This window comes from Hevea brasiliensis, chromosome 1, assembly GCF_030052815.1.
Source record: "Hevea brasiliensis isolate MT/VB/25A 57/8 chromosome 1, ASM3005281v1, whole genome shotgun sequence".
Classification (NCBI taxonomy): domain Eukaryota; kingdom Viridiplantae; phylum Streptophyta; class Magnoliopsida; order Malpighiales; family Euphorbiaceae; genus Hevea; species Hevea brasiliensis.
Window position 1 is genome coordinate 3,320,117 of NC_079493.1, and position 22,563 is coordinate 3,342,679.

Here is a 22,563-nt window from a genome sequence, read left to right on the forward strand (position 1 = left end):
CTTACAAAGTCGAGAGGTGTGCTGAATTCTATAAGTTTTGTTTGAGTGATTTTAAGGGTGAGAAAATTAATTAGTGGTTGTAATTATTTTTCCTTGATAGTGGATTTATTGACGGAGTAGGCTTACGCCGAACCACGTTAAATTTTGTGTTCTTTATTTTGTGTGAGTGTGATTTTTTCACAACATGCTGTAATAAAAAGCCTTGGATTTCCAATTATTGTGCAGAAAATTAAGTCATTGGCAGACAAGAATCCAACCATGAGGATCATTATTCACTACTTAGCTTTACCAGCTTTTCTGTTATTTCTCAACTATGAAGGGTGTAATGAAGAAGAAAGAGGTGTCTCTCTTCCAAATAAAAAAACTCAATAGACAGCCCAGTGGGAACTGCTTTCTCAACCTGGTATGGCAAGACTATTGCCAGTGGGAGGGTGTGGAATGCGATTAATCAAATTCTCATGTCATCAAGATCATTTTCTAGTATCTCCAGACGGCACAGGAATTAGAGTCTGAAGCATGGTATCCAAATACAACCTTATTCACTCATTTCAAATACTTGCAAGAACTCTATCTCCCAAGGAATCGAATTGGAGGATTCATATCACCTAATGGTAAACACTTCACTTTATATTTTGACCTTACTTCTATATATTGCTGCAATTTATTATAGATGTGACTCCATACCTAATATTTCTCTGGAGATATCTTTGACCACATTAATTAGTCATTTAGCTATCTGGAATCATAAATATATATGATGTTTTCTGCATGGTCTCAATGCAATCAACAATTCAATAAGAAGGTTTTGACAAAACTGGTTTGCCACTTGCTCCATATTTATCCACTAAAACTAGTTACATTTAGTGTTTTACTATTTAGTAAATAGTCACATTCATCAACTGAATTCATACTTGAAATTGATCCCCAGATTGTGTTGTTATTTATCTCTTGAGATGAATATTATTTGACTCAGGTATAAAACTTCAATTTTAATGGTAAAATAAAGATTTTTTATCTTGAAAATTTAGGTTTTGCTATTTTCATTTAGAAAAGATGACTTCTTGTTTCCTTTCTTAGTTGTTTGGCACCTAATTAATTATCTATATTATGTCAATGTTATCTGTAGTTCAATAGCTACCCCAGGTAAAGTCTAAATTTTGTGTCATATATGATGTGGCTTGTATTCAAATATGTTTTTTTATTGGCTTGAATCATGAACCAACCAAAAAAGCCTGCAGTGCAATTCTAATAGGATATTTTATGAAATATATGGTGGCAGCAATGCCAATAAACCTAGGATCAGAGCCTACCATTAATCTAATTGGGGTGTGGGAGGTAATGCTCCTTGTGCCATGAACCAGTATAAAATTATAAATTTTGTCTTTTTTAAGAGAGTATGAGATTTTGAAAAACCTAATGGGGCTAGAATTTAGAGAGTTCAGAGAGATTGTAACTTGTCATTTTCGTTATAATAGATTTTTTTGGCTAGTAGACATAGACTTTATAGTTAAACTATATAAATCTTGTATGTTGATCTTTGTTTTTTTTTTTTTTTTTTTTTTCTATATTGTAATTGTGTGCCTTAGATTTGTGTCTTGTTATAATTTTTTGTTTTCTTTCTGTTGAGAAATCACGCACATACAAATTAAAGAACACAAAATTTAACGTGATTCGGCGTAAGCTAACTCTACAAAAAAATCCAGTATCAAAGAAAACTAATTATACAACCATTAATTATTTTTCTCTCTCAAAATCATTCAAACAAAACTCACGAAATTCGACATATATCTTCACTTTATGAGCTCTCCATGATATAATAGTCAACTAACTACTCATATATATAGACTACTAAAAAATAGTCCTTTTGAGACTCTAATTATTAAATTTCATAATTTAAATTATACTAAATTTCCTATTTAATCTAATATCCTATTTCCAATTTAATTTGGACTCTAACAATTTCCACCCTCATGTCAAATGGAATTAGTTTTCAACATTTCTGCAAAAGTCAAATTTTTTTAGGTACTTTTTTTATACTCTTGATTGTTGATATTGTCTCATGCGTTAACTTGTATTTTTCCAATCAATGTGTTTTCTTTCGGCTTTTAGAGATTTTTTGTATCAATCTTCTCATCCTTCATGATCAAGAGAGCACCTCGGCTAACTCTTATGACTCCATCATGAATTGAACATTCATAACGCAAAAAATCTAGCTTACCCAAGGAAATTAAGTTCCTTTCAAATTTAGGAACATACTTCACTTCATCAAACAATTTCTGTCACACCTTACCCCTCTGTAAGGCATAACATGATCCCGTAGAATACCTAATGAACTATCGAACTTCACCTACCGATAACTCATTAGGTACCCTACAAGGGATTTTAAAATAATTTTCTTATTTTTGACAAGTGGTGAGCATTTTCTAGTAAGTACTTAAAACATTTAGTTAAAATTAAAACTAGTTAATATTTTTGGTCCATTTAGTTTTTCGCAAATTCTATAAAAATTTTGACAGAGTTTCCTTTGTATTTTGAGAAAACCGTTCTTCAAATACCTGTAAAAAGCACTTCTAAAAATTTTTCTCAACAACTGCTTCGGTTTCACAATCAAACTCAATCAATTTCACAATCATTTCAATAAATTTCTCGTTCAAAATTCAATAGTCCTCAAGGTACAGTCAATCAATTTCATACATTCATATTTCTTTAAAGATAAATAATTTATGTATACATCATACAAAAATTTACATTAAGAAAATCCAAACTAAAGTTTATTAAAAATTTTATATAGATTTTGTATAAGCTGCTCAAAACCCATCTTCACATGTCCATACATTTCTGTGCATTACATACATCAAAATAAATATTTACGATCAGGGTATAAATTATACCCGATAGCTTCAAAGCAGAACGATCCTCAATCCTCAGATAGTCTCTGTATCTGCGACAGCAATAGAAGCTATCGTTGAGTACTAGGACTCAGTGGTGCACAACATACTAAAATAATCTTTATGCAAAACTTAAATCACATTTATTCAAAAATTTGACTAAACATGAGCATTAAACACAAAACATAAATTATGAGATTTTAATGCAAACCAGGTTCATTTCAAAGTATCAAAACACATTTCATAAAACCCACAGTTAGATCACTCCATTCGAAACAAATAGAATCTCAATAGCCAGAGGCTAAAGAGAAATCACATCACAAGGTTAGCTAGCTCAAATATATGGATATCCATTTACATCCTCTTCTACTGGCACACCTCAACACTTCTCCAGAGAAGGAATCAAAATTCGAAACAAATTACCCCCACTAGTCATGCTAGTGAGGTGTTCAAATATATGGTCATGATACTGTAGTTTCAAAAATTATCTTAACAATTTGCTAAACATTGTCATTTCAAATATATACAATAACTTTCACAATTTAAAGCAAAACATCATAAATAAGGTCACAATAAACTTTCACAATTCAAAGCAAAAGTAAAATGCATATTTCATTCACTTTATCAATGGATTTTAAAGCATAGTGATGTTATGCACAAACCTCAAACGTGTCGTCCCTTAGCCTCGACTCGGTTCCTCGGGTTCCTTCCCGATATTCTTTTCAACTGAAACACACAATTTTATAATGTTTCAGTACTAGAACTTAACACAAATCCAAAATAAATTTAGCTTCACAATTACCTAGCTCTAACGTGTTAAATTCGACATTCTCGAAATTTTTGTGTTTCGGGTTACTATTCACTGCACTATTCAAGTCAAATAGTTGACTTTCTAAGACTTAATAGGTATGGGAACTCCAACTTCACCCACATACCACATTTTGGTCATTAAACTTGTTGGTTTTGGTCATTTTCTCAAAGCTTAGGTCATTTTGGCAAAATTGCAAATTTTTGGTTTTGGTGCTCTGAAGTTGCACTGTTCTATTGGTCTATCTACTGTTGGAATTTGACAAAACGTCCTTCATAGAAAATGTTCCTTATTGTCTTAAGTGTATTCTCATTTTTGGATCACCTCAATTAGAGTTTTGTAGCTCAAGTTATGGCTAAAATAAAATTACTGTTCACGTGCACTGTTCATGCTGAGATTTTGGGTTCTGGCAGATTTTGATCCAATTTTGGTCAGTAATTTGATTAAGTTAAGTTCATAATTTGGTCTAACTTTCTTCATATGAAATGTTCTACTATGTCTTAGGTTTCCATCGGTTCAAGAATCGCCTAAATCGGAGTTTTGTAGAGAGAGTTATAACCCTTCAAACATTACTTGGTAACTCAACTTTGCTAAATAATTTGAATGGGTTAATAGCATAATTTGGGGTGGTGTTCTTCATGAAAGTTTTAGATCTATGTCCTATCTAATTGTTGGTAAAATTTCAGGTCATTTGACCTATCTAGCTCGAATTATGACCAAATGAACGATTCTCGTTCATTTGGTCGGGCTTATGCGATGTGACCGCTCTCATTTCACTTTGGTCAATTTGTTCACCCAGTTTTGGTCAGTTTTTGGGCATGGTTCTGATACGGTGTGTCCGCAAGTGCACGGGTCACAGTAGTATAGTTTTAAAAATTGATATCGATCCCACAGGGAATTGTGCTTAAATTGGAAATAAAAGTATAAGCAAATTAGAATGACAAAAATTAAAAGATATTAAAAATAAAATCTAAAAATTAAAATTAAGACAAAAATTAAAGATGTAAAATGAAATTTGGAATTAAAATTGGTATTTGAGGAATTAAAACTAGATCAATCAATTAACTAAAATTAATTAAACTAGATTACCCAAAAATTAATTTGAAATATCTATTTATGAAATTGAGAGGAATTAAATCTAAATTCAATAAAAATAAAAATAAAGTGATTATAGAAATTGGATTTAAATTGGATTTAAATTTAAATTGCTATTTATGAGGTTTGGAGGATTTATATCTAATTTCAATGAAAAATAAATTGATTCTAGAGATTGGATTTTCAATATTGTTTGCATGTGATTTTTCCCTAATTTAGCCAAACACATGAGAATTGCAATTTTGAGGGAAATCAATTCTTAAATTTTTGAAACCTTTTTCAAGCATCTCAAAATTGGTTTTCATTAAATCAAACCCTGTTTTCACGGTATTTCAAATCTAACAAAACCCAATTAATGCTCTAATTGATTTTTGGAAAGTTCCTTAATCTTCTTAGCTTATTTCTAACACCAAGAAAATAAAGTTTATTGCAAGATTATCCATCCCCAATATTCACTTTTCAGTCCATCTATTAAGGATTAAAACTTAACTTAATGAGGGCCCATTCATCAAGCAAGGAAATAAGCACACAAGCAATAAATCAAAATATAACAATCTTCATTTAAATGGCTAAATCAGTTCAAAACCACAAAACAAATCAATATTTACAAACCCATCTCTAGAATCTCAATCAACTACTCACAAATCATTGTTTAAAAATAAACCCAAATGAAGAAATGAAGAAATAATGGAAATGTAAGCTAAAAGGGGTAGAAAAACCCAAAGAAATTGCAGAGATTCTGCACAAAAGTGCAGAAAACGTGATCTGCAGCTGCTGGAAAAAGATGCAGAAGATGCTCCTCCCTTTCCCTCTTTCTATCTTTCTAAAAATGCCTCCCTTGCTCTCTATGGAAAGAAAGTGATAAAGGGCACTTTATATAGGCAAGGGGACTGTTCTAGAATGGGTAAAAGGGGGAAGGATCCAGAGAAAGTGAGGTAAAAAGGCTGGAGTAACGGAAATGCCACGTCAAAAATTTTCCAAGAAAACGAAATAAGCCGAGTCAGTTGTGTCGCGGGTTGTGTCGCTCTCGGCGTGAATATCTGACGATCGACACAACCTGCGACATGAGCTAATTCGGTTGTGCTGCAGGTTGTGTCGCTCTCGGCCATTTTTTATTTTTTTTTTTTATTTTTTTTTTGTTATTTTTTATTTTTTTTTTCAACTTCAAAATTTTTGCAATTCGATTTTAATTTCCTCCAAATGGCTACTCTGATCAAAATACATCAAATTTCTCCAGATTTAACCTACAAAACAAATAAATTCCAAAAATTAAACTAAGAAATGTGAAAATTGTAAAATTGACTAAATATATACTAATATCTAAAATAATAGCTATGAATAAGGGTAAATTATGTGCAAAAATTACTCCTAAATGATGATCTAAAATGCATGCATCAAATTCCCCCATACTCAAACTCTTGCTTGTCCTCAAGCAAAATTTCATTAAAACTCATTTGGAAGGGAATAGAATCAGTCTTTGAAAACTCAAAAATTCACTAATCCAAACTACCAACTTACCTCTAGCCACCAACATTCCAAATTCCCACCAGCAAAAGCACAAAGAATGAAGCAAGCACTCTCAACTATTACAGAATAGCTAAGAATTAACCAATCAACCCAAGCAACAAATACCAACCAACTACAAGAGTCAATTGTGCCAAAACAAACCTAAATGAAATAGATAGCCAATGTGTCTCAAATAGATGGTGAGTAATGTATGGAAGATTATATTGCCAAACCCATATGCAAGCATAAAAGATCTAACTCTACTAATGTAACGAGCATTTTTCAAAGAATCATTAGGTCTTTTTAAGGGTTGTAATGGGGTCTAATAGGGTAAAATTGTGGTTAACAAAGAAAGGGAATAAGGTAAACAAAATATGAGAATAATATTAATCGTGAAACTCAAAGTGCATCCATTTTTTTTTTTTTTGTTTTTTTTTGTTTTTTTTTTATCAAGTCAAGAGGAAAGAAATTCACAATGAATCTCAAGTGCAAACACAATAAAGGGACTACTTTTATAATATATTTTTTATTTTGTATGTGTCCCTATTTCATGTCACACCCAAAATTACCTTTGGGATATTTTGGTGACCTTTTCAACTTTTCACAATTACTCTAGCACTTTTCAAGATGTTTCAATCCTCCGAGATTTTTTTTTTATGCACTTAATTGCTAAAATATTATTCTCATAGATAGGTGGTAGTGTTTAGGTTTTATGGCTAGGTAAATGATTTGGGTTCCAAAGAAATTAGGGAATTAAGGTTCAAGGGGGTTTGCAAGGGTTAAAATGAAATTAAGGTAGGTTAAGGCTAAATGCGAGGTTTAAAATATGAAGAAATGCCTAAATCATATTCTTATCAAATGCAAGTTAAAAATTTCGCTTTGAAAGATCTAAGATGCTTGTTCTAGGAATGGTGAGACGACAATGACCATTTTCTTTCTTAAAGGCTTATCCAGACACTCAAAACTCAAAATAACTAATCAGAATCTGCATACCTAGATGAATGTATTAATTTTCAGCTATTAAGTAAGAGAAAGAATAATGCTTAAGACTTTGTACCCAGCTGGAACTTTCATTCCACTAACCATCTAAAGACAAGTTGGATTGCTTGAATAAGTGGCTTATGGAATCCAAAGACTGGTTTAAAAATTCAAAAATTTTAAATGAATGAATGAAATGCATGAGTGTAAATGAATAGTCAACCTATATGTAACTAAGTATGCTTAACTAAGTATATATGAAGCTATATGCAGTGTATATATGTGAATATGTACAAGTATGAAGTAATGAATGAGTATGTCACTATATGCAAATGAAAAAGGAAAAATAATTTTTGCAAGGAAAAATAATTTTTGCAAAAAATTTACCCTCTCCCCCATACTCAGAATGAACATTGTCCTCAATGTTAAAAGATTGCAAGGAATGGGATAATTTGGCTATATGTGCATAAAGAATTATTACCCTGTTGCATAAGCGATAGCACAACTTGTGTTGAAAATGACACAAGCTGAGATAAGAAGTGTTACCTCATTGAAGTGCAGCCAATTTAATTAAATAAAATTTGGACAGCTGCTGCACTCATTACAAAAGAAACAGTGCAATGGAATCCATTAAATCAATTAAACTCAAAAAGTTGAAATAGGAAGTTAAGCGCAAAAATATAGCCATCAAGTGTAAATCCGAAATAGCAAATCAAAGCAAGTGAGCAATTGTACTAAAGATATAAAAGAAAAATGTATGTTATGAGGAACTAAAAAAAACTGAATAAGTAAATGGTTAAAATAAAAACAACACAAGCAAAATATTAACAAGTTCAAAATACTAATTAACGAAATTAAAGACATGAAATGTAAATGGAGAATAAAAGCTGGTCAGTCGGGTATGAGAAGTCCTTTGCCCTTGCCATCTTGTGACGGTGGTGGTGCTTGTGGTGGCTGCTGTGGAGAGAGAATGTTCAAAATCAGTGCTTGGGTTGTTTCGATCTTCTCCAGCTTAGCTCGCACGACTTTCAATTCATCTTGCATTTCAGCACTTCGATCCAAATATATGTCAGCTAAATCTCGTAGTGTCTGAAAATTGACCTCTGTAATTTGCCGAAAAGAATAGATCTCATCACTGAGATTCTCCATGAATGTCAAAAGAGTTGCTATGGATGGTCCGTGTCGTTGATGAAGCAGTTGAGCTACCGTGGAGCTCGGCGTGAAGGTTGTGTGGGAGGCTGCACAAATGGTCGCTCAGATGCTGAGGAGGAACTAATGGCAGTGGGAGAACCAGGTGGTTTGTCTGTTAGTGCAGGAATCTCATACTGCTTGGTAGCTTCATTTTTGATACAAAATTTTTGGTTGGCTAGATGAGGTCCATCCAAAAATAACAAACCAGTTGGAAGAGCAGGACACTTGTGCATTTGAGGATTAAACCCAAAATAATGTGCAATAGGTGTGACCAAGCCTCCAAAGACAATACTACCAGTACCCCTAGTGGTCTGGCGAATCACATGGCGGCAGAAATAATAACCAGGGGAAGCCTTTCTGCCAGTTTTTGCACACCACAAAAAGAAGAGATCATATTGTGACATTGTGCCAACACTGGATCCTCTGCCTAAAACTGTATTTGCAATTAGGCGCTGAAGCAATCTCAAGGCATGATTCTCAATTTTGGAGGCCTTACTGTGTCCTGGTTTGAAATTGCCTGCTGAAGGTGCAATGCGCTTCCAAAATTCATACGCATTATAGTCCCATTGGTTAGTAGGTATTTTGAACAGACCATCAGGTGGAAAGCCAAATATATGGTGAAAATTATCCATAGACAGCACCCTATCTTGACCAAGGCATCTAAAATGGATCGTCAAGTCATTGTCCAAAGCAATTTTATGCTCATTAGTGGACAGGAGGCCGAAAGTCCTGCACTAAAATGGGGTAGACCAGTTCCTGTTTATGTGCAAATCGCACCCAACCTAAAGCATCTAACAGAGACTGCATTTCATCATAAATCTTCAAGGTTTTAAGTGTAGACGCATCCAAATACCTTGTTTGAATCATTTGTCGGGCTGCAACCCTTGCCTTATTTTTCTTCATTTCGGCAGTAGGTAGTGTCCAATGTGTAGCAGTAGGCAAAGAGGAAGGGAATGCAAGGTTACCTCTAGATGTACCAGGGCGTTTGACCGCAGATTTCGAATGCCACGCTGCTCAAAGCGCGCGCATTGGAGGCGGGCTTGGGGGTTGTTGTGCGGCTGGTTTGGGTTGGTTCCGCTTGACGCCGGCCGTCGATTTGTGAGGTTTGATACTTTTCGCTTTTTCTTTTGAGTGTGGCGATCGGAGCATTAGCAGAATGGGCCGGCGATGGGTCGGCGTGCATGGGTGGGGAGGTTTGGGGGTTGTTGTGTGGGGAGTGGGGAGGCGAGTTTTCGAATGATAATGGAGAGTCGGTCATGGCGAAATGGAGGGTCGTGATCGGGGAAAGAGAAATATGGGAAGAGTTGCGGCCGGTGACGGTGACGGGAAAAATGGAGGTTACGGCAGGGAGGGTTGTGTCGGGGGCGATGTTGAGAGGAAGATGAGGGTAATGGGCTATCGGGTTAGGGTCTTTAGGTTTGGGTTGTGGGCTTGGGTATAGGCTTTTGGGTTTGCTGGTTTTTAGGTTTAATTTCGGGCTTGGGCTGGTGGGGTACGGTTTTTAGGGCTTTGGGTTTGCTGCTGGCCCATTCCGGTGAAGAGAGTTTTTATTCCAAAAGGGTGCCCAGCGAACACAAGCGGCGACACAAGCAAAATCCGGTTATGTAATCTGCTGCCCAATTTGACCAAATTTCATAGCACCTAAAAAAAATTGAAACAAAATTAGATTTCAAATGATTAAACCTTCATAACATGAATTCTAATTGTTCAACCTGTTATGTTCATTAAATACTTACACAAAATAATTTTTCAAAGCACCAATTCACACACCCATTTTCAAATAATTTTCTTGTTAAACCAAGATGTTAAAATTTGAAAAATTTTTCTCTTAAAATTAACCAAAAGGGCAATGAATCCAGCAATATGAACCAGCAAATACTCAACAAAAGAGAGATGAAAATTATAAGTGAACAAATTAAAAACCTAAAATTTAAAGCTAAAATTTAAAGCTAAATAAAATTTTTATTGCTCATTTGCTTGCAATGAATTGCATCCCATCTGCACAAGGAAATTAGAACAATGTTAAACTCTGAATAAGGAGTATAGAAAAACTTAAAACAAATGAAAGAAAAATTGGGAGTTATGCACAAAAATGCTAAGTTTAGGTCTTTAGCTTGACCATACTCACTCAAGATGTTATGGAGAATGAGAGAGATAGCAAGTTGCTATCTTCTCGATTGGCTCACCAACTGAATAGTGCCTCAATCTTTGTCCATTTACCTTGAAATTACCAGATTTTTCACCAAAAATTTCCACAGCACCATGAGGTAAAACTTTCACAATTTTAAATGGGCCGGACCACCTTGATTTTAATTTTCCTGGAAAAATTTTTAACCTTGAATTGAATAAGAGAACCAAATCTCCTTCTTTAAAGTCCTTTTTCTTGATATGCTTATCATGCCATTTTTTAGTTCTTTCTTTATAGATCCTAGCATTTTCATAAGCATCAAGTCTCAATTCTTCTAATTCATCAAGTTGCAAAAGTCTTTTGTGTCCAAAGACTTGTAAATCAAAATTGATTGCTCTAATGGCCCAATAAGCTTTGTGTTCTAATTCTACGGGCAAATGGCATGATTTCCCAAAAACTAACCTATAAGGTGTAGTTCCTATGGGGGTTTTAAATGCTGTTCTATATGCCCAAAGAGTGTCATCTAATTTAAGGGACCAATCTTTTCTGGACTTATTGATGATTTTCTCCAAGATTTGCTTGATTTCTCTATTTGTGATTTCTACTTGGCCATTTGTTTGAGGGTGATATGGTGTGGCAATCCTATGCTTTACCCCATATTTTCTCATCAATTTTTCAAATTGGTGGTTGCAAAAATGGCTACCACCATCACTGATTATAGCACGTGGGGCACCAAACCTGGTCAAAACAAATTTTTTCAGAAATTTCACCACAACTTTTGCATCATTGGTAGGTGTAGCAATAGCTTCTACCCATTTAGATACATAGTCCACCCCTACCAAGATATATTTATTCCCATAAGAAGATGGAAATGGCCCCATGAAATCAATTCCCCATACATCAAACAATTCAACTTCTAATATGGACTGTTGGGGCATCTCATCTCTTTTGGAAATGTTGCCTACCCTTTGGCACCTATCACACTTGCTTACAAAGTCTCTCACATATTTAAACATATTAGGCCAATAGAAACCTGATGTCAAGACTTTTTCAACAGTTTTTGAGACACTAAAATGACCACCATATTCAGAGGAATGACAATGGTAAATAACATCATTTATTTCTTCCTCTGGTATACATCTTCTAATTATTCCATCATTGCATCTCCTAAACAAAAGAGGTTCTTCCCAAGAATAAAATTTAACATCATGCAAGAATCTTTTCTTTTGCTGCCAAGATAAATCAGGTGGCAAGACACCACAAGACAAGAAATTCACAATATCAACAAACCATGGAAGTGCAGAATTCAACACATACAACTGCTCATTCATGAAAAATTCATCAATTGGCACAATTTCATCATCTTTATTTTCAGTTTTCATCCTAGAAAGGTGATCAGCCACCACATTCTCAACACCCTTTTTATCTCTTATTTCCAAATCAAATTCTTGAAGTAACAATATCCATCTAATCAACCTAGATTTAGCTTCTTTCTTGCTCATTAAATACTTTATTGCTGCATGATCAGTGAAAACAATTACCTTTGAGTTGACCAAATAAGAACGAAATTTATTGAGTGCAAATACTACCGCAAGGAACTCCTTTTCAGTTGTGGCGTAATTGACTTGAGCTTCATCACGGGTTCGGCTGGCATTGTAAATGGCATAAGGTTTTCAATCGTTTCCCTGGCCAAGGACAGCTCCAACAGCAAACTCGCTTGCATCACACATAATTTCGAATGGCAAAGTCCAATCCGGGGGTTGCATGATAGGAGCTGTTGTTAATGCCGTCTTTAACCTGCAAAAAGCAACCATACAATCTTGATTAAAATCAAATTTAACATCATGATTCAAAAGATTTGTTAAGGGTTTAGCAAGTTTAGAAAAATCCTGAATAAATCGCAGAAACCCAAAGATGTCCAAGGAAACTTCGCACTTCTTTGACAGTGGTTGGAGGGGGCATTTTTTCAATAATTTCTATTTTAGCTCTATCCACTTCAATTCCCCTATTGGAGATCAAATGCCCTAAAACGATCCCCTCTTGGACCATAAAGTGGCATTTCTCCCAATTCAACACCAGATCATTATCAGCACATCTCTGCAAAATTTTAGACAAATTAGTCAAGCATGAATCAAAATTAGTGCCATATACTGAAAAGTCATCCATGAAGACCTCCATAATTTCTTCAATAAAATCCGAGAAAATGGCCATCATGCACCTTTGAAATGTGCCAGGCGCATTACACAATCCGAATGGCATCCTTCGATAGGCAAAGGTGCCATAGGGACAGGTAAAGGTAGTTTTCTCTTGATCATCAGGATGTATTGGAATTTGAAAGAAACCAGAATATCCATCTAAGTAACAAAAGAATGAATGCTTGGCTAATCTCTCTAACATTTGATCCATAAAAGGAAGGGGAAAATGGTCTTTTCTTGTAGCATTGTTCAACTTCCTATAGTCTATGCACATTCTCCAACTCGTAATGCTCTAGTGGGTATCAATTCATTATTCTCATTTTTAACAACTGTCACCCCACCTTTTTTTGGTACAACATGCACAGGACTAACCCACTCACTGTCAGAAATAGGGTAAATAATTCCAGCAGCTAGTAATTTTAGGATTTCCTTTTTCACAACATCCTTCATTGTAGGATTCAATCTTCTTTGGTGTTCAATGGAAGGTTTACTATTTGGCTCAAGGAAAATCCTATGCATACAAACTGTTGGACTAATTCCCTTTATATCATCAATTGCATAACCCAAAACTCTCCTATATTCTCTCAAAACTCTCAACAATTTGTCAATCTCAATATCAGTCAAACATGCATTAATTATAACAGATATGTTTCATTGGGTCCAAGAAAAGCATACCTGAGGTTGGAAGGAAGAGGTTTAAGATCTACCTTTGGGGCATCCTCTACCTTTAATGATGGTGGTTTGATCTCCAAATTTTGCACTCCTTCAAGTTGAAAAATTGTGGCTTCAGGATGTGGTGGAGAACTCTCCAAGTGTTGTGCAAAAGCAGCTATGTTGTGATTATCATCATCAATGCTCCCACCATGGACTAAGCAATTTTCAAGTGGGTCTTGTGGATAACTTTGTCTGAAATGCTCTTGAACAATCTCATCAATAATGTCTACCCGCAAACAAGACTCAACTTCTTCATGTTTTCTTTTCATGGCTGGATTGATGTTGAATATCATTTGATCATCTCCCACTCTAAGTGTCAATTGCTCACCCTTCACATCAATTAATGCACCAGCTGTTGCCAAAAAGGGTCTTCCCAATAAGATAGGAACTTTTGTGTCTTCTTCCATATCTAAAATGACAAAATCCATCGGAATGTAGAATTTCCCAACCTTGATAGGCACATTTTCAAGAATGCCTTCCGGATACTTAATTGAACGGTTAGCTAATGAAAGATACATGTTTGTGGGCTTCAATTCTCCCATATTCAACTTCTCATATATTGAAAGAGGCATTAGGCTGACGCTAGCTCTAAGGTCACATAAAGCATTTGCCACACAATTATCACCAATATGACAAGGAATGGAAAACACACCCGGATCTTTGAGTTTGGGAGGTAACTTTTTCTGAATTATAGCACTGCATTGCTCTCCCAAATTGATGGTGTCATAATCTTCTAGCCTTCTCTTGTTGGAAAGAATCTCCTTCAAAAACTTGGCATAACTTGGCATTTGGGATAGTGCCTCAGTGAATGGCACATTGATATACAACTTCTTTAGCACTTCAAGGAATTTGCCAAATTGTTTGTCTAGTTTATGCTTGATGAATCTTTGAGGGTAGGGAAGGGTGGGTTTGTAAGGTTCAGGTGGGATGTATGGTTTCTCTCCTTCATCTTGCTCACTTTTGCTTTCTTCTTCTTTTTCATTTTTCTTGCTCTCGACTGAATTTTCTTCTTTTGTGCTCTCTTTTTCTTCTCTCTTGTTTTCACTCTCTTGACCAACTTTTTTACCACTTCTCAAGGTCACCAACTTACATTGTTCATGAGGGTTTTGTGGTTGGCTAGGTAGTTTCCCATAGGAATTGCTTCCTGATGAGCTTGCTTGTTGCGCCAATTGAGTCTCCAACATGCGGTTGTGGACTTGTAATTGATCCATGGTTTGTCTCATGTGTTGCATTTCTTCCTCCAATTTGCTATTCATCTTACTTTGTTCAGCAAAAAATTTCTCCATCATGCTCTCCAAGGTTGGCTTCGGTTCATGAGGTGGAAGGGATTGTTGTGCTCTTGCTTGATATCCAGGTGGTGGCTGCCTTGTGGGCTGAAATTGAGGATGAAATTGAGGCCTATTTTGCTGCATAAACTGCTGGTTATGAGCATAATTTGAGCTTTGGCCTTGTTGAGCAAAAGTTGCTTGTGGTCTCCATGTTGAGTTGTTCACATTAGAATAAGCATTTCCCATAGGTTTCTGTTGATAACCTCCTGCATAAGCAGCTTGTTCTTGCAAATAATCATCACTATAAGAAGAATAATCAACTCCACAACTTTGAGTTCCATTTGTGAAGGCAACTTGTTGCATAGTTGTAGGAGTTGAGGTTGTTGCCTTTGTGCAAAAATCACTAAGAAGCTGAGTCAATCGATCAAATTTTGCATTCATGTAGTTAATCGAGTCAAGTTCATAGATCCCACTTTCTTTGGCTCAAGTGCTCTAGGATTTCCCCATAAATGGGTATTATGAGCAATCTTCTCTAATAGATCATAGCATTCTTCACTTGTCATTCTCATGAAATCTCCTCCCGCTTGTGAATCAATTGTGTTTCTTATGGTCGAGTAACTCAGTGTAGAAATTTTGAACAATCATCCATTTGGGTATTTCATGATGAGGACATTGCCTTTCAAGCTCCTTAAATCTCATCCAAGATTCATACAAAGTTTCATCATCCCTTGGTTTAAAAGCTACCATCAAATTCCTCAAATGAGTAGTTTTCCCAGGTGGGAAAAATTGAGATAGAAAAGCTTGAGATAACTGCTCCCAAGTAGCTATAATAGCTTGTGGGAGTGAGTCATACCACTCCAATGCTGAATCCCGAAGAGAAAATGGAAATAAGGTGAGCCGAATAACTTCATCTGAAACTCCAGGTTGTCTTTGTGTACCACATATCATCAAAAATTTCTTCAAATGAGAATGAGGATTTTCAAGTGGGCTACCTCCAAATTGTGAATTCTGAACCATTTGAATAAGACCAGTTTTTAATTCAAATTGATTAGCTCCAATAATAGGTCTGTTATCTCTCACATCAGTACATCTAGGAAAAGCATAATCTAACATGGATCTTCTTTGAGGATCATTTTGATTAACCACAGCATTTTGCCTGTTTTGCTCGTTTCCTCCATTGTTTCCACCAATAGCTCTATTTTGATTCTCCATATTTTCAATGGTCACCTCTTGCTCAAATCTTTGTTGTTCTTCTTTTTCTGCTTCTTTTCTTCTCTTGAATTCTTTTTTGTTGACTCGACAGAATTTTTCAATTTCAGGATTGAACAACAATTCAGTGTCACTTGTGCTTTTCGATCGTCTCATAAACAAGAAAAGTACCTGAAAAACACAAGGAACAATAGTGAAAATAAAAGAAAATAAAAATTCTAATTAGCTTAAAACAATTAAAATCCAACTTAAAAACAAACAATTCCCCGGCAACGGCGCCAAAAACTTGATACGGTGTGTCCGCAAGTGCACGGGTCACAGTAGTATAGTTTTAAAAATTGATATCGCTCCCACAGGGAATTGTGCTTAAATTGAAAATAAAAGTATAAGCAAATTAGAATGACAAAAATTAAAAGATATTAAAAATAAAATCTAAAAATTAAAATTAAGACAAAAATTAAAGATGTAAAATGAAATTTGGAATTAAAATTGGTATTTGAGGAATTAAAACTAGATCAATCAATTAACTAAAATTAATTAAACTAGATTACCCAAAAATTAATTTGAAATATCTATTTATGAAATTGAGAGGAATTAAATCTAAATTCAATAAAAATAAAAATAAAGTGATTATAGAAATTGGATTTAAATTGGATTTAAATTTAAATTGCTATTTATGAGGTTTGGAGGATTTATATCTAATTTCAATGAAAAATAAATTGATTCTAGAGATTGGATTTTCAATATTGTTTGCATGTGATTTTTCCCTAATTTAGCCAAACACATGAGAATTGCAATTTTGAGGGAAATCAATTCTTAAATTTTTGAAACCTTTTTCAAGCATCTCAAAATTGGTTTTCATTAAATCAAACCCTGTTTTCACGGTATTTCAAATCTAACAAAATCCCAATTAATGCTCTAATTGATTTTTGGAAAGTTCCCCTTAATCTTCTTAGCTTATTTCTAACACCAAGAAAATAAAGTTTATTGCAAGATTATCCATCCCCAATATTCACTTTTCAGTCCATCTATTAAGGATTAAAACTTAACTTAATGAGGGCCCATTCATCAAGCAAGGAAATAAGCACACAAGCAATAAATCAAAATATAACAATCTTCATTTAAATGGCTAAATCAGTTCAAAACCACAAAACAAATCAATATTTACAAACCCATCTCTAGAATCTCAATCAACTACTCACAAATCATTGTTTAAAAATAAACCCAAATGAAGAAATGAAGAAATAATGGAAATGTAAGCTAAAAGGGGTAGAAAAACCCAAAGAAATTGCAAAGATTCTCACGCACAAAAGTGCAGAAAACGTGATCTGCAGCTGCTGGAAAAAGATGCAGAAGATGCTCCTCCCTTTCCCTCTTTCTATCTTTCTAAAAATGCCTCCCTTGCTCTCTATGGAAAGAAAGTGATAAAGGGCACTTTATATAGGCAAGGGGACTGTTCTAGAATGGGTAAAAGGGGGAAGGATCCAGAGAAAGTGAGGTAAAAAGGCTGGAGTAACGGAAATGCCACGTCAAAAATTTTCCAGTAAAAACGACATAAGCCGAGTCAGTTGTGTCGCGGGTTGTGTCGCTCTCGGCGTGAATATCTGACGATCGACACAACCTGCGACATGAGCTAATTCGGTTGTGCTGCAGGTTGTGTCGCTCTCGGCCATTTTTTATTTTTTTTTTTTTATTTTTTTTTTGTTATTTTTTATTTTTTTTTTTCAACTTCAAAATTTTTGCAATTCGATTTTAATTTCCTCCAAATGGCTACTCTGATCAAAATACATCAAATTTCTCCAGATTTAACCTACAAAACAAATAAATTCCAAAAATTAAACTAAGAAATATGAAAATTGTAAAATTGACTAAATATATACTAATATCTAAAATAATAGCTATGAATAAGGGTAAATTATGTGCAAAAATTACTCCTAAATGATGATCTAAAATGCATGCATCAGGTTCCTTAATGAAAATTGTGCTCTTTTATGTCTATTTTCATCTCCAATTCGTGGCATATCAATTGGACTTGTAAAATTTGAGTTTTGGTCCTTCAAAGTGGGTTTGGTCATGCTGCCAGCAGCATGACCATTGGACCTACGAATTTGGTTTTCATTTTCACAATTTCCACACATCTCTTTTGGTCATTAATGACCATTTTTCATCTCACAATAGACCAAAATCATCATTTAAACATTTCTCCAAAATTTGGTTCACAACCCTAGCATTCAAACCCTAACTTCACTAATTTTTGCATTTACTTGAATTCTAATTGTATATGTGATACTCATCCATTCATTTACACTTAACAACTTTATTGTTTGCATCAAAACATCCATTTCAAACATAACCCTAGCTGTCCAATTTCATACATAGTTCCTCAAAAATTGTTTTTCTTTTCATATTTTCCATGCAATTCACACTTATTCAACCTCATATCCATTCATAATACTTAATTTAAAAGAGAAAATGGACTTACCTAAATTTGTGAATTTCCACTTCTTCAATCCTTCAATTTTCCTTATCTTTTTTTTTTCAATCTTCAAATCAAAGCTCAAGGGAAATTTTTTTCTTAAGGGAGTTGTGAAATTAATGGAGGTTTTTAGGGTTGTGAGAGCTTAACACAAGCTTTCATGGTGGAGGAAGAAAATGAGAGAGATGAGAGAAAGAGAGGAATCGGCAATAAGGAGAAAGAAAGAAGCAAAATGAATTTCTTTTAGTTTTTTTTATGTTATTTATCTCTTAAATTAGCCATTTGACTTGGTCAATTATTAGGCAAAATTAATTTTTATTTTGACATCATTTGTGATGTCATCAAGATGATGAAATAAAGCTTTTTTTTTTCTTTTTCATTAATTTTTCTATTAGTTCTTTAATTTAATTCTCGATTCCGAAATTTTCTTTTGCCTGATGTTATTTGTGATTAGGTCGAAGTCACTCCTGGTCAATTGACCAAATTGCCCCTCGCTGTTCATCCTTTACAAATAATTCCATATTTCTTTCTTCCTCGACCTAATTATTTGACCGACTTAACAGTTCTTTTCGTGATTTACTATTTTCCAATGTGTCCATAAGGGACTTAACGACCGCATGGCTACTTTTTACGGTTCGAATTTGAGTTTAAAGCGACTTTGCGATGTTCAGGAGGTCACTCATCGCTGTGACTCTCGGCTCGTTTAACTTCTTATGTTCTGTTTTTCTTATTTATAGTTAACTAATTAAACATTACTAATTATTTGTGTTTATGGCTTCTCAAGTTGTCTTAAGTGTGGTTCTAATCCCCTTAATTGTCCAGACCGACATTGGTCACCGGAACAGTGAAATCTACCAGGCTATGTAAACGGGGGTGTTACAATTCTCCCCCCCTTAAATAAATTTCGTCTCAAAATTTACTTGGTATCAATCTCTGAACAGCTGTGGGTGCTGTCTCCTCATGTCCTCTTCTCGTTCCCATGTAGCCTTCTGGCCCGAATGATGGTTCCACAGCACTTTCACCAACGGTATCTGCTTGTTCCGTAGCTGCTTCACCTCATAAGCCAGAATCTTTATGGGTTCTTCTTCATATGTGAGGTCTGGATTCACTTCTATGTCTTCTACTGGTAGTACATGAGATGGGTCTGATCGATACTTCCTCAACATAGACACATGGAAGACATTATGTATCTTCTCCAACTCTGGAGGTAGTGCCAACCGATATGCCAAAGGACCCACTCTCTCCAGAACCTCATATGGCCCAATGAAACGAGGACTTAGTTTCCCCTTCCTGCCGAATCTCATAATCCTCTTCCAAGGAGAAACCTTGAGGAACACTTTCTCACCCACTGTATACTCAATATCCCTTCTTTTCAAATCAATATAGGACTTCTGACGGTCTGATGCAACTTTAAGTCGACCTCTGATCACCCAGATTTTCTCTTCAGTCTGTTGAACTATTTCGGGTCCAATCATTTTTCTTTCACCCACGTCATCCCTACACAACGGGGTTCTACATTTTCTGCCATACAAAGCTTCATATGGAGGCATCCCAATGCTTGATTGATAGCTGTTGTTATAAGCAAACTCAATCAAAGGCAAGTGTATATCCCAACTACCCTCAATCTCAATCACATAAGCCCGTAGCATGTCCTCCAAGATCTGAATTACCCTCTCAGACTGGCCATCTGTCTGTGGGTGGAATGCAGTACTGAAGTTCAATCTATTTTCTAGGGCTCTCTGAAGACTACCCCAGAATCTAGAAGTGAACCTAGGATCTCTGTCTGATACGATAGATACTGGCACTCCATGTAGTCTCACAATCTCATCAATGTATAACTTGGCCAATCTTTCTAAACTGTAGTCCATCCGAACTGGTAGAAAATGAGCATATTTAGTCAGTCTGTCAACAATAACCCAAACTGCATCATGACTCTTCTGTGTCCTCGAAAGTCCCATCACAAAATCCATCGTTATTCTCTCCCACTTCCACTATGGTACTGGTAGTGGATGTAACAACCCAGAGGGTACTTGATGCTCTGCCTTCACTTCCTGACAAGTTAGGCATTTAGATACAAACTCTGCCACATCCCTTTTCATACCCATCCACCAGTAATGTTCCTTGAGCCCTCTATACATTTTTGTGCCACCAGGGTGCATGGCAAAAGGAGACTCATGTGCTTCCTTCAAAATGATCTTCCTCAATTCAACATCATTAGGAACACATATTCTGCCCTGGTGTAGCAGTAAACCATCATCTCTGTTTGAGAACTCTGGTTTCTTGCCCTGCCGGACTTCTTCCATCAACTTCTGATACTTTTGATCATTCTGAGCAGCCATTCTAATCTGATCAATCAACACTGGCTGTACATGCCATGCAACTGCTGTCTGCCCATCATCATTAATCTCTAAGCTGGCATGTAATGATCTCAACTCATGTACCAAAGACAAAGGAGTAACCCGTAGACTTGCCATAGTCTTGCGACTTAAGGCGTCAGCCACAACATTAGCCTTTCCTGGCTGATAGTCTATCAGACAATCATAGTCTTTTATCAACTCTAACCATCTCCTCTGTCTCAAATTCAACTCTTTCTGGGTGCCCAAATACTTCAAACTCTTATGATCTGTATAAATGTAACACTTTTCCCCATACAAATAGTGTCTCCAGATCTTAAGAGCAAACACAATAGCTGCAAGCTCCAAATCATGTGTTGGATAGTTTCTCTCATGCGGTTTTAGCTGGCGTGATGCATAGGCAATGACATTTCGATCTTGCATCAACACACAACCTAACCCATTGTGAGAAGCATCACTATAAACTGTATATTCTTTACCCGGTGTAGGTAAAGTCAGGACTGGAGCTTCAATCAAACATTTCTTCAATTCATCAAAACTCTGTTGGCATTTATCCGTCCACTAAAATTTCACATCTTTTCTAAGCAGCTTGGTCAATGGAGATGCCAACATGGAGAATCCCTTCACAAATCTACGGTAGTATCCAGCTAAACCTAAAAAACCATGAATCTCTGTGACATTTTTGGGTGGCCTCCAATTAAGGACAGCTTCAATCTTACTTGGATCTATCTTAATACCCTCTGCTGATACTATGTGCCCCAAAAAGGATATCTCTTTCAGCCAAAATTCACATTTCGACAATTTGGCATATAGCTGTTTCTCTCTCAAAGTCTGCAGTACAATCCGCAGATGTCTATCATGCTCTTCTACATTCCTCGAATAGACCAATATATCATCTATGAATACCACAACAAACTGGTCGAGGTATGGTCTGAAGATAGTGTTCATCAGATCCATAAAAGCAGTCGGAGCATTAGTTAACCCGAATGGCATAACCAAAAACTCATAATGGCCATAGCGGGTTCTGAAGGCAGTTTTGGCAATACTCTGCTCTTGTACTTTCAACTGATAATAACCTGATCTCAGGTCAATTTTGGAGAACACAGCTGCACCCCTTAACTGATCAAACAAGTCATCAATGCGGGGCAATGGATATCTATTCTTTATTGTCACCTTATTCAACTGCCGATAATCAATACACAAGCGGAGAGTGCCATCTTTCTTCTTTACAAACAACACTGGTGCTCCCCAAGGTGACACACTAGGGCGGATAAAGCCCTTGTCAAGCAGCTCTTGCAATTGTACTTTCAACTCTTTTAATTCTGCAGGTGCCATTCTATATGGCGTTATGGAGATTGGGTCCACACCAGGCATAATATCAATCTCAAACTGCACCTCTCTTTCTGGAGGTAATCCTGGCAATTCATCAGGAAACACATCCGGAAAGTCACATACAGTAGGAATGTCCCTTAGTGTTGGACTCCCCACTTGGGTGTCTATCACATGTGCCAAATATGCTTCACACCCTTTTCTGATCATTCTTCTGGCTAATGCAGCCGAAATGATGTTTGATGTCAGTAAATGCCTCTCCCAGTGTATTACCACATCACCGTACAAAGGGAGACCAAAAGTGACTGTATCTTGATCTGATCAATCATGGCATGATGCCTGGCTAACCAATCCATGCCCAAGATGATATCATACTCTCTGAAGGGCATTTGAATCAAATCTGACAGGAAAACATGTCCTTGGA

General features: G+C 35.7%; 1 non-coding gene across 1 annotated transcript; it reads left to right on the forward strand.

The window, feature by feature from the left end:
* Positions 1–15,426: 15,426 nt before the first annotated feature.
* Positions 15,427–15,533, forward strand: LOC131169734 (small nucleolar RNA R71). The gene has a single exon (XR_009140634.1). It is a non-coding gene; the product is annotated as a small nucleolar RNA R71 (small nucleolar RNA).
* Positions 15,534–22,563: the final 7,030 nt, after the last annotated feature.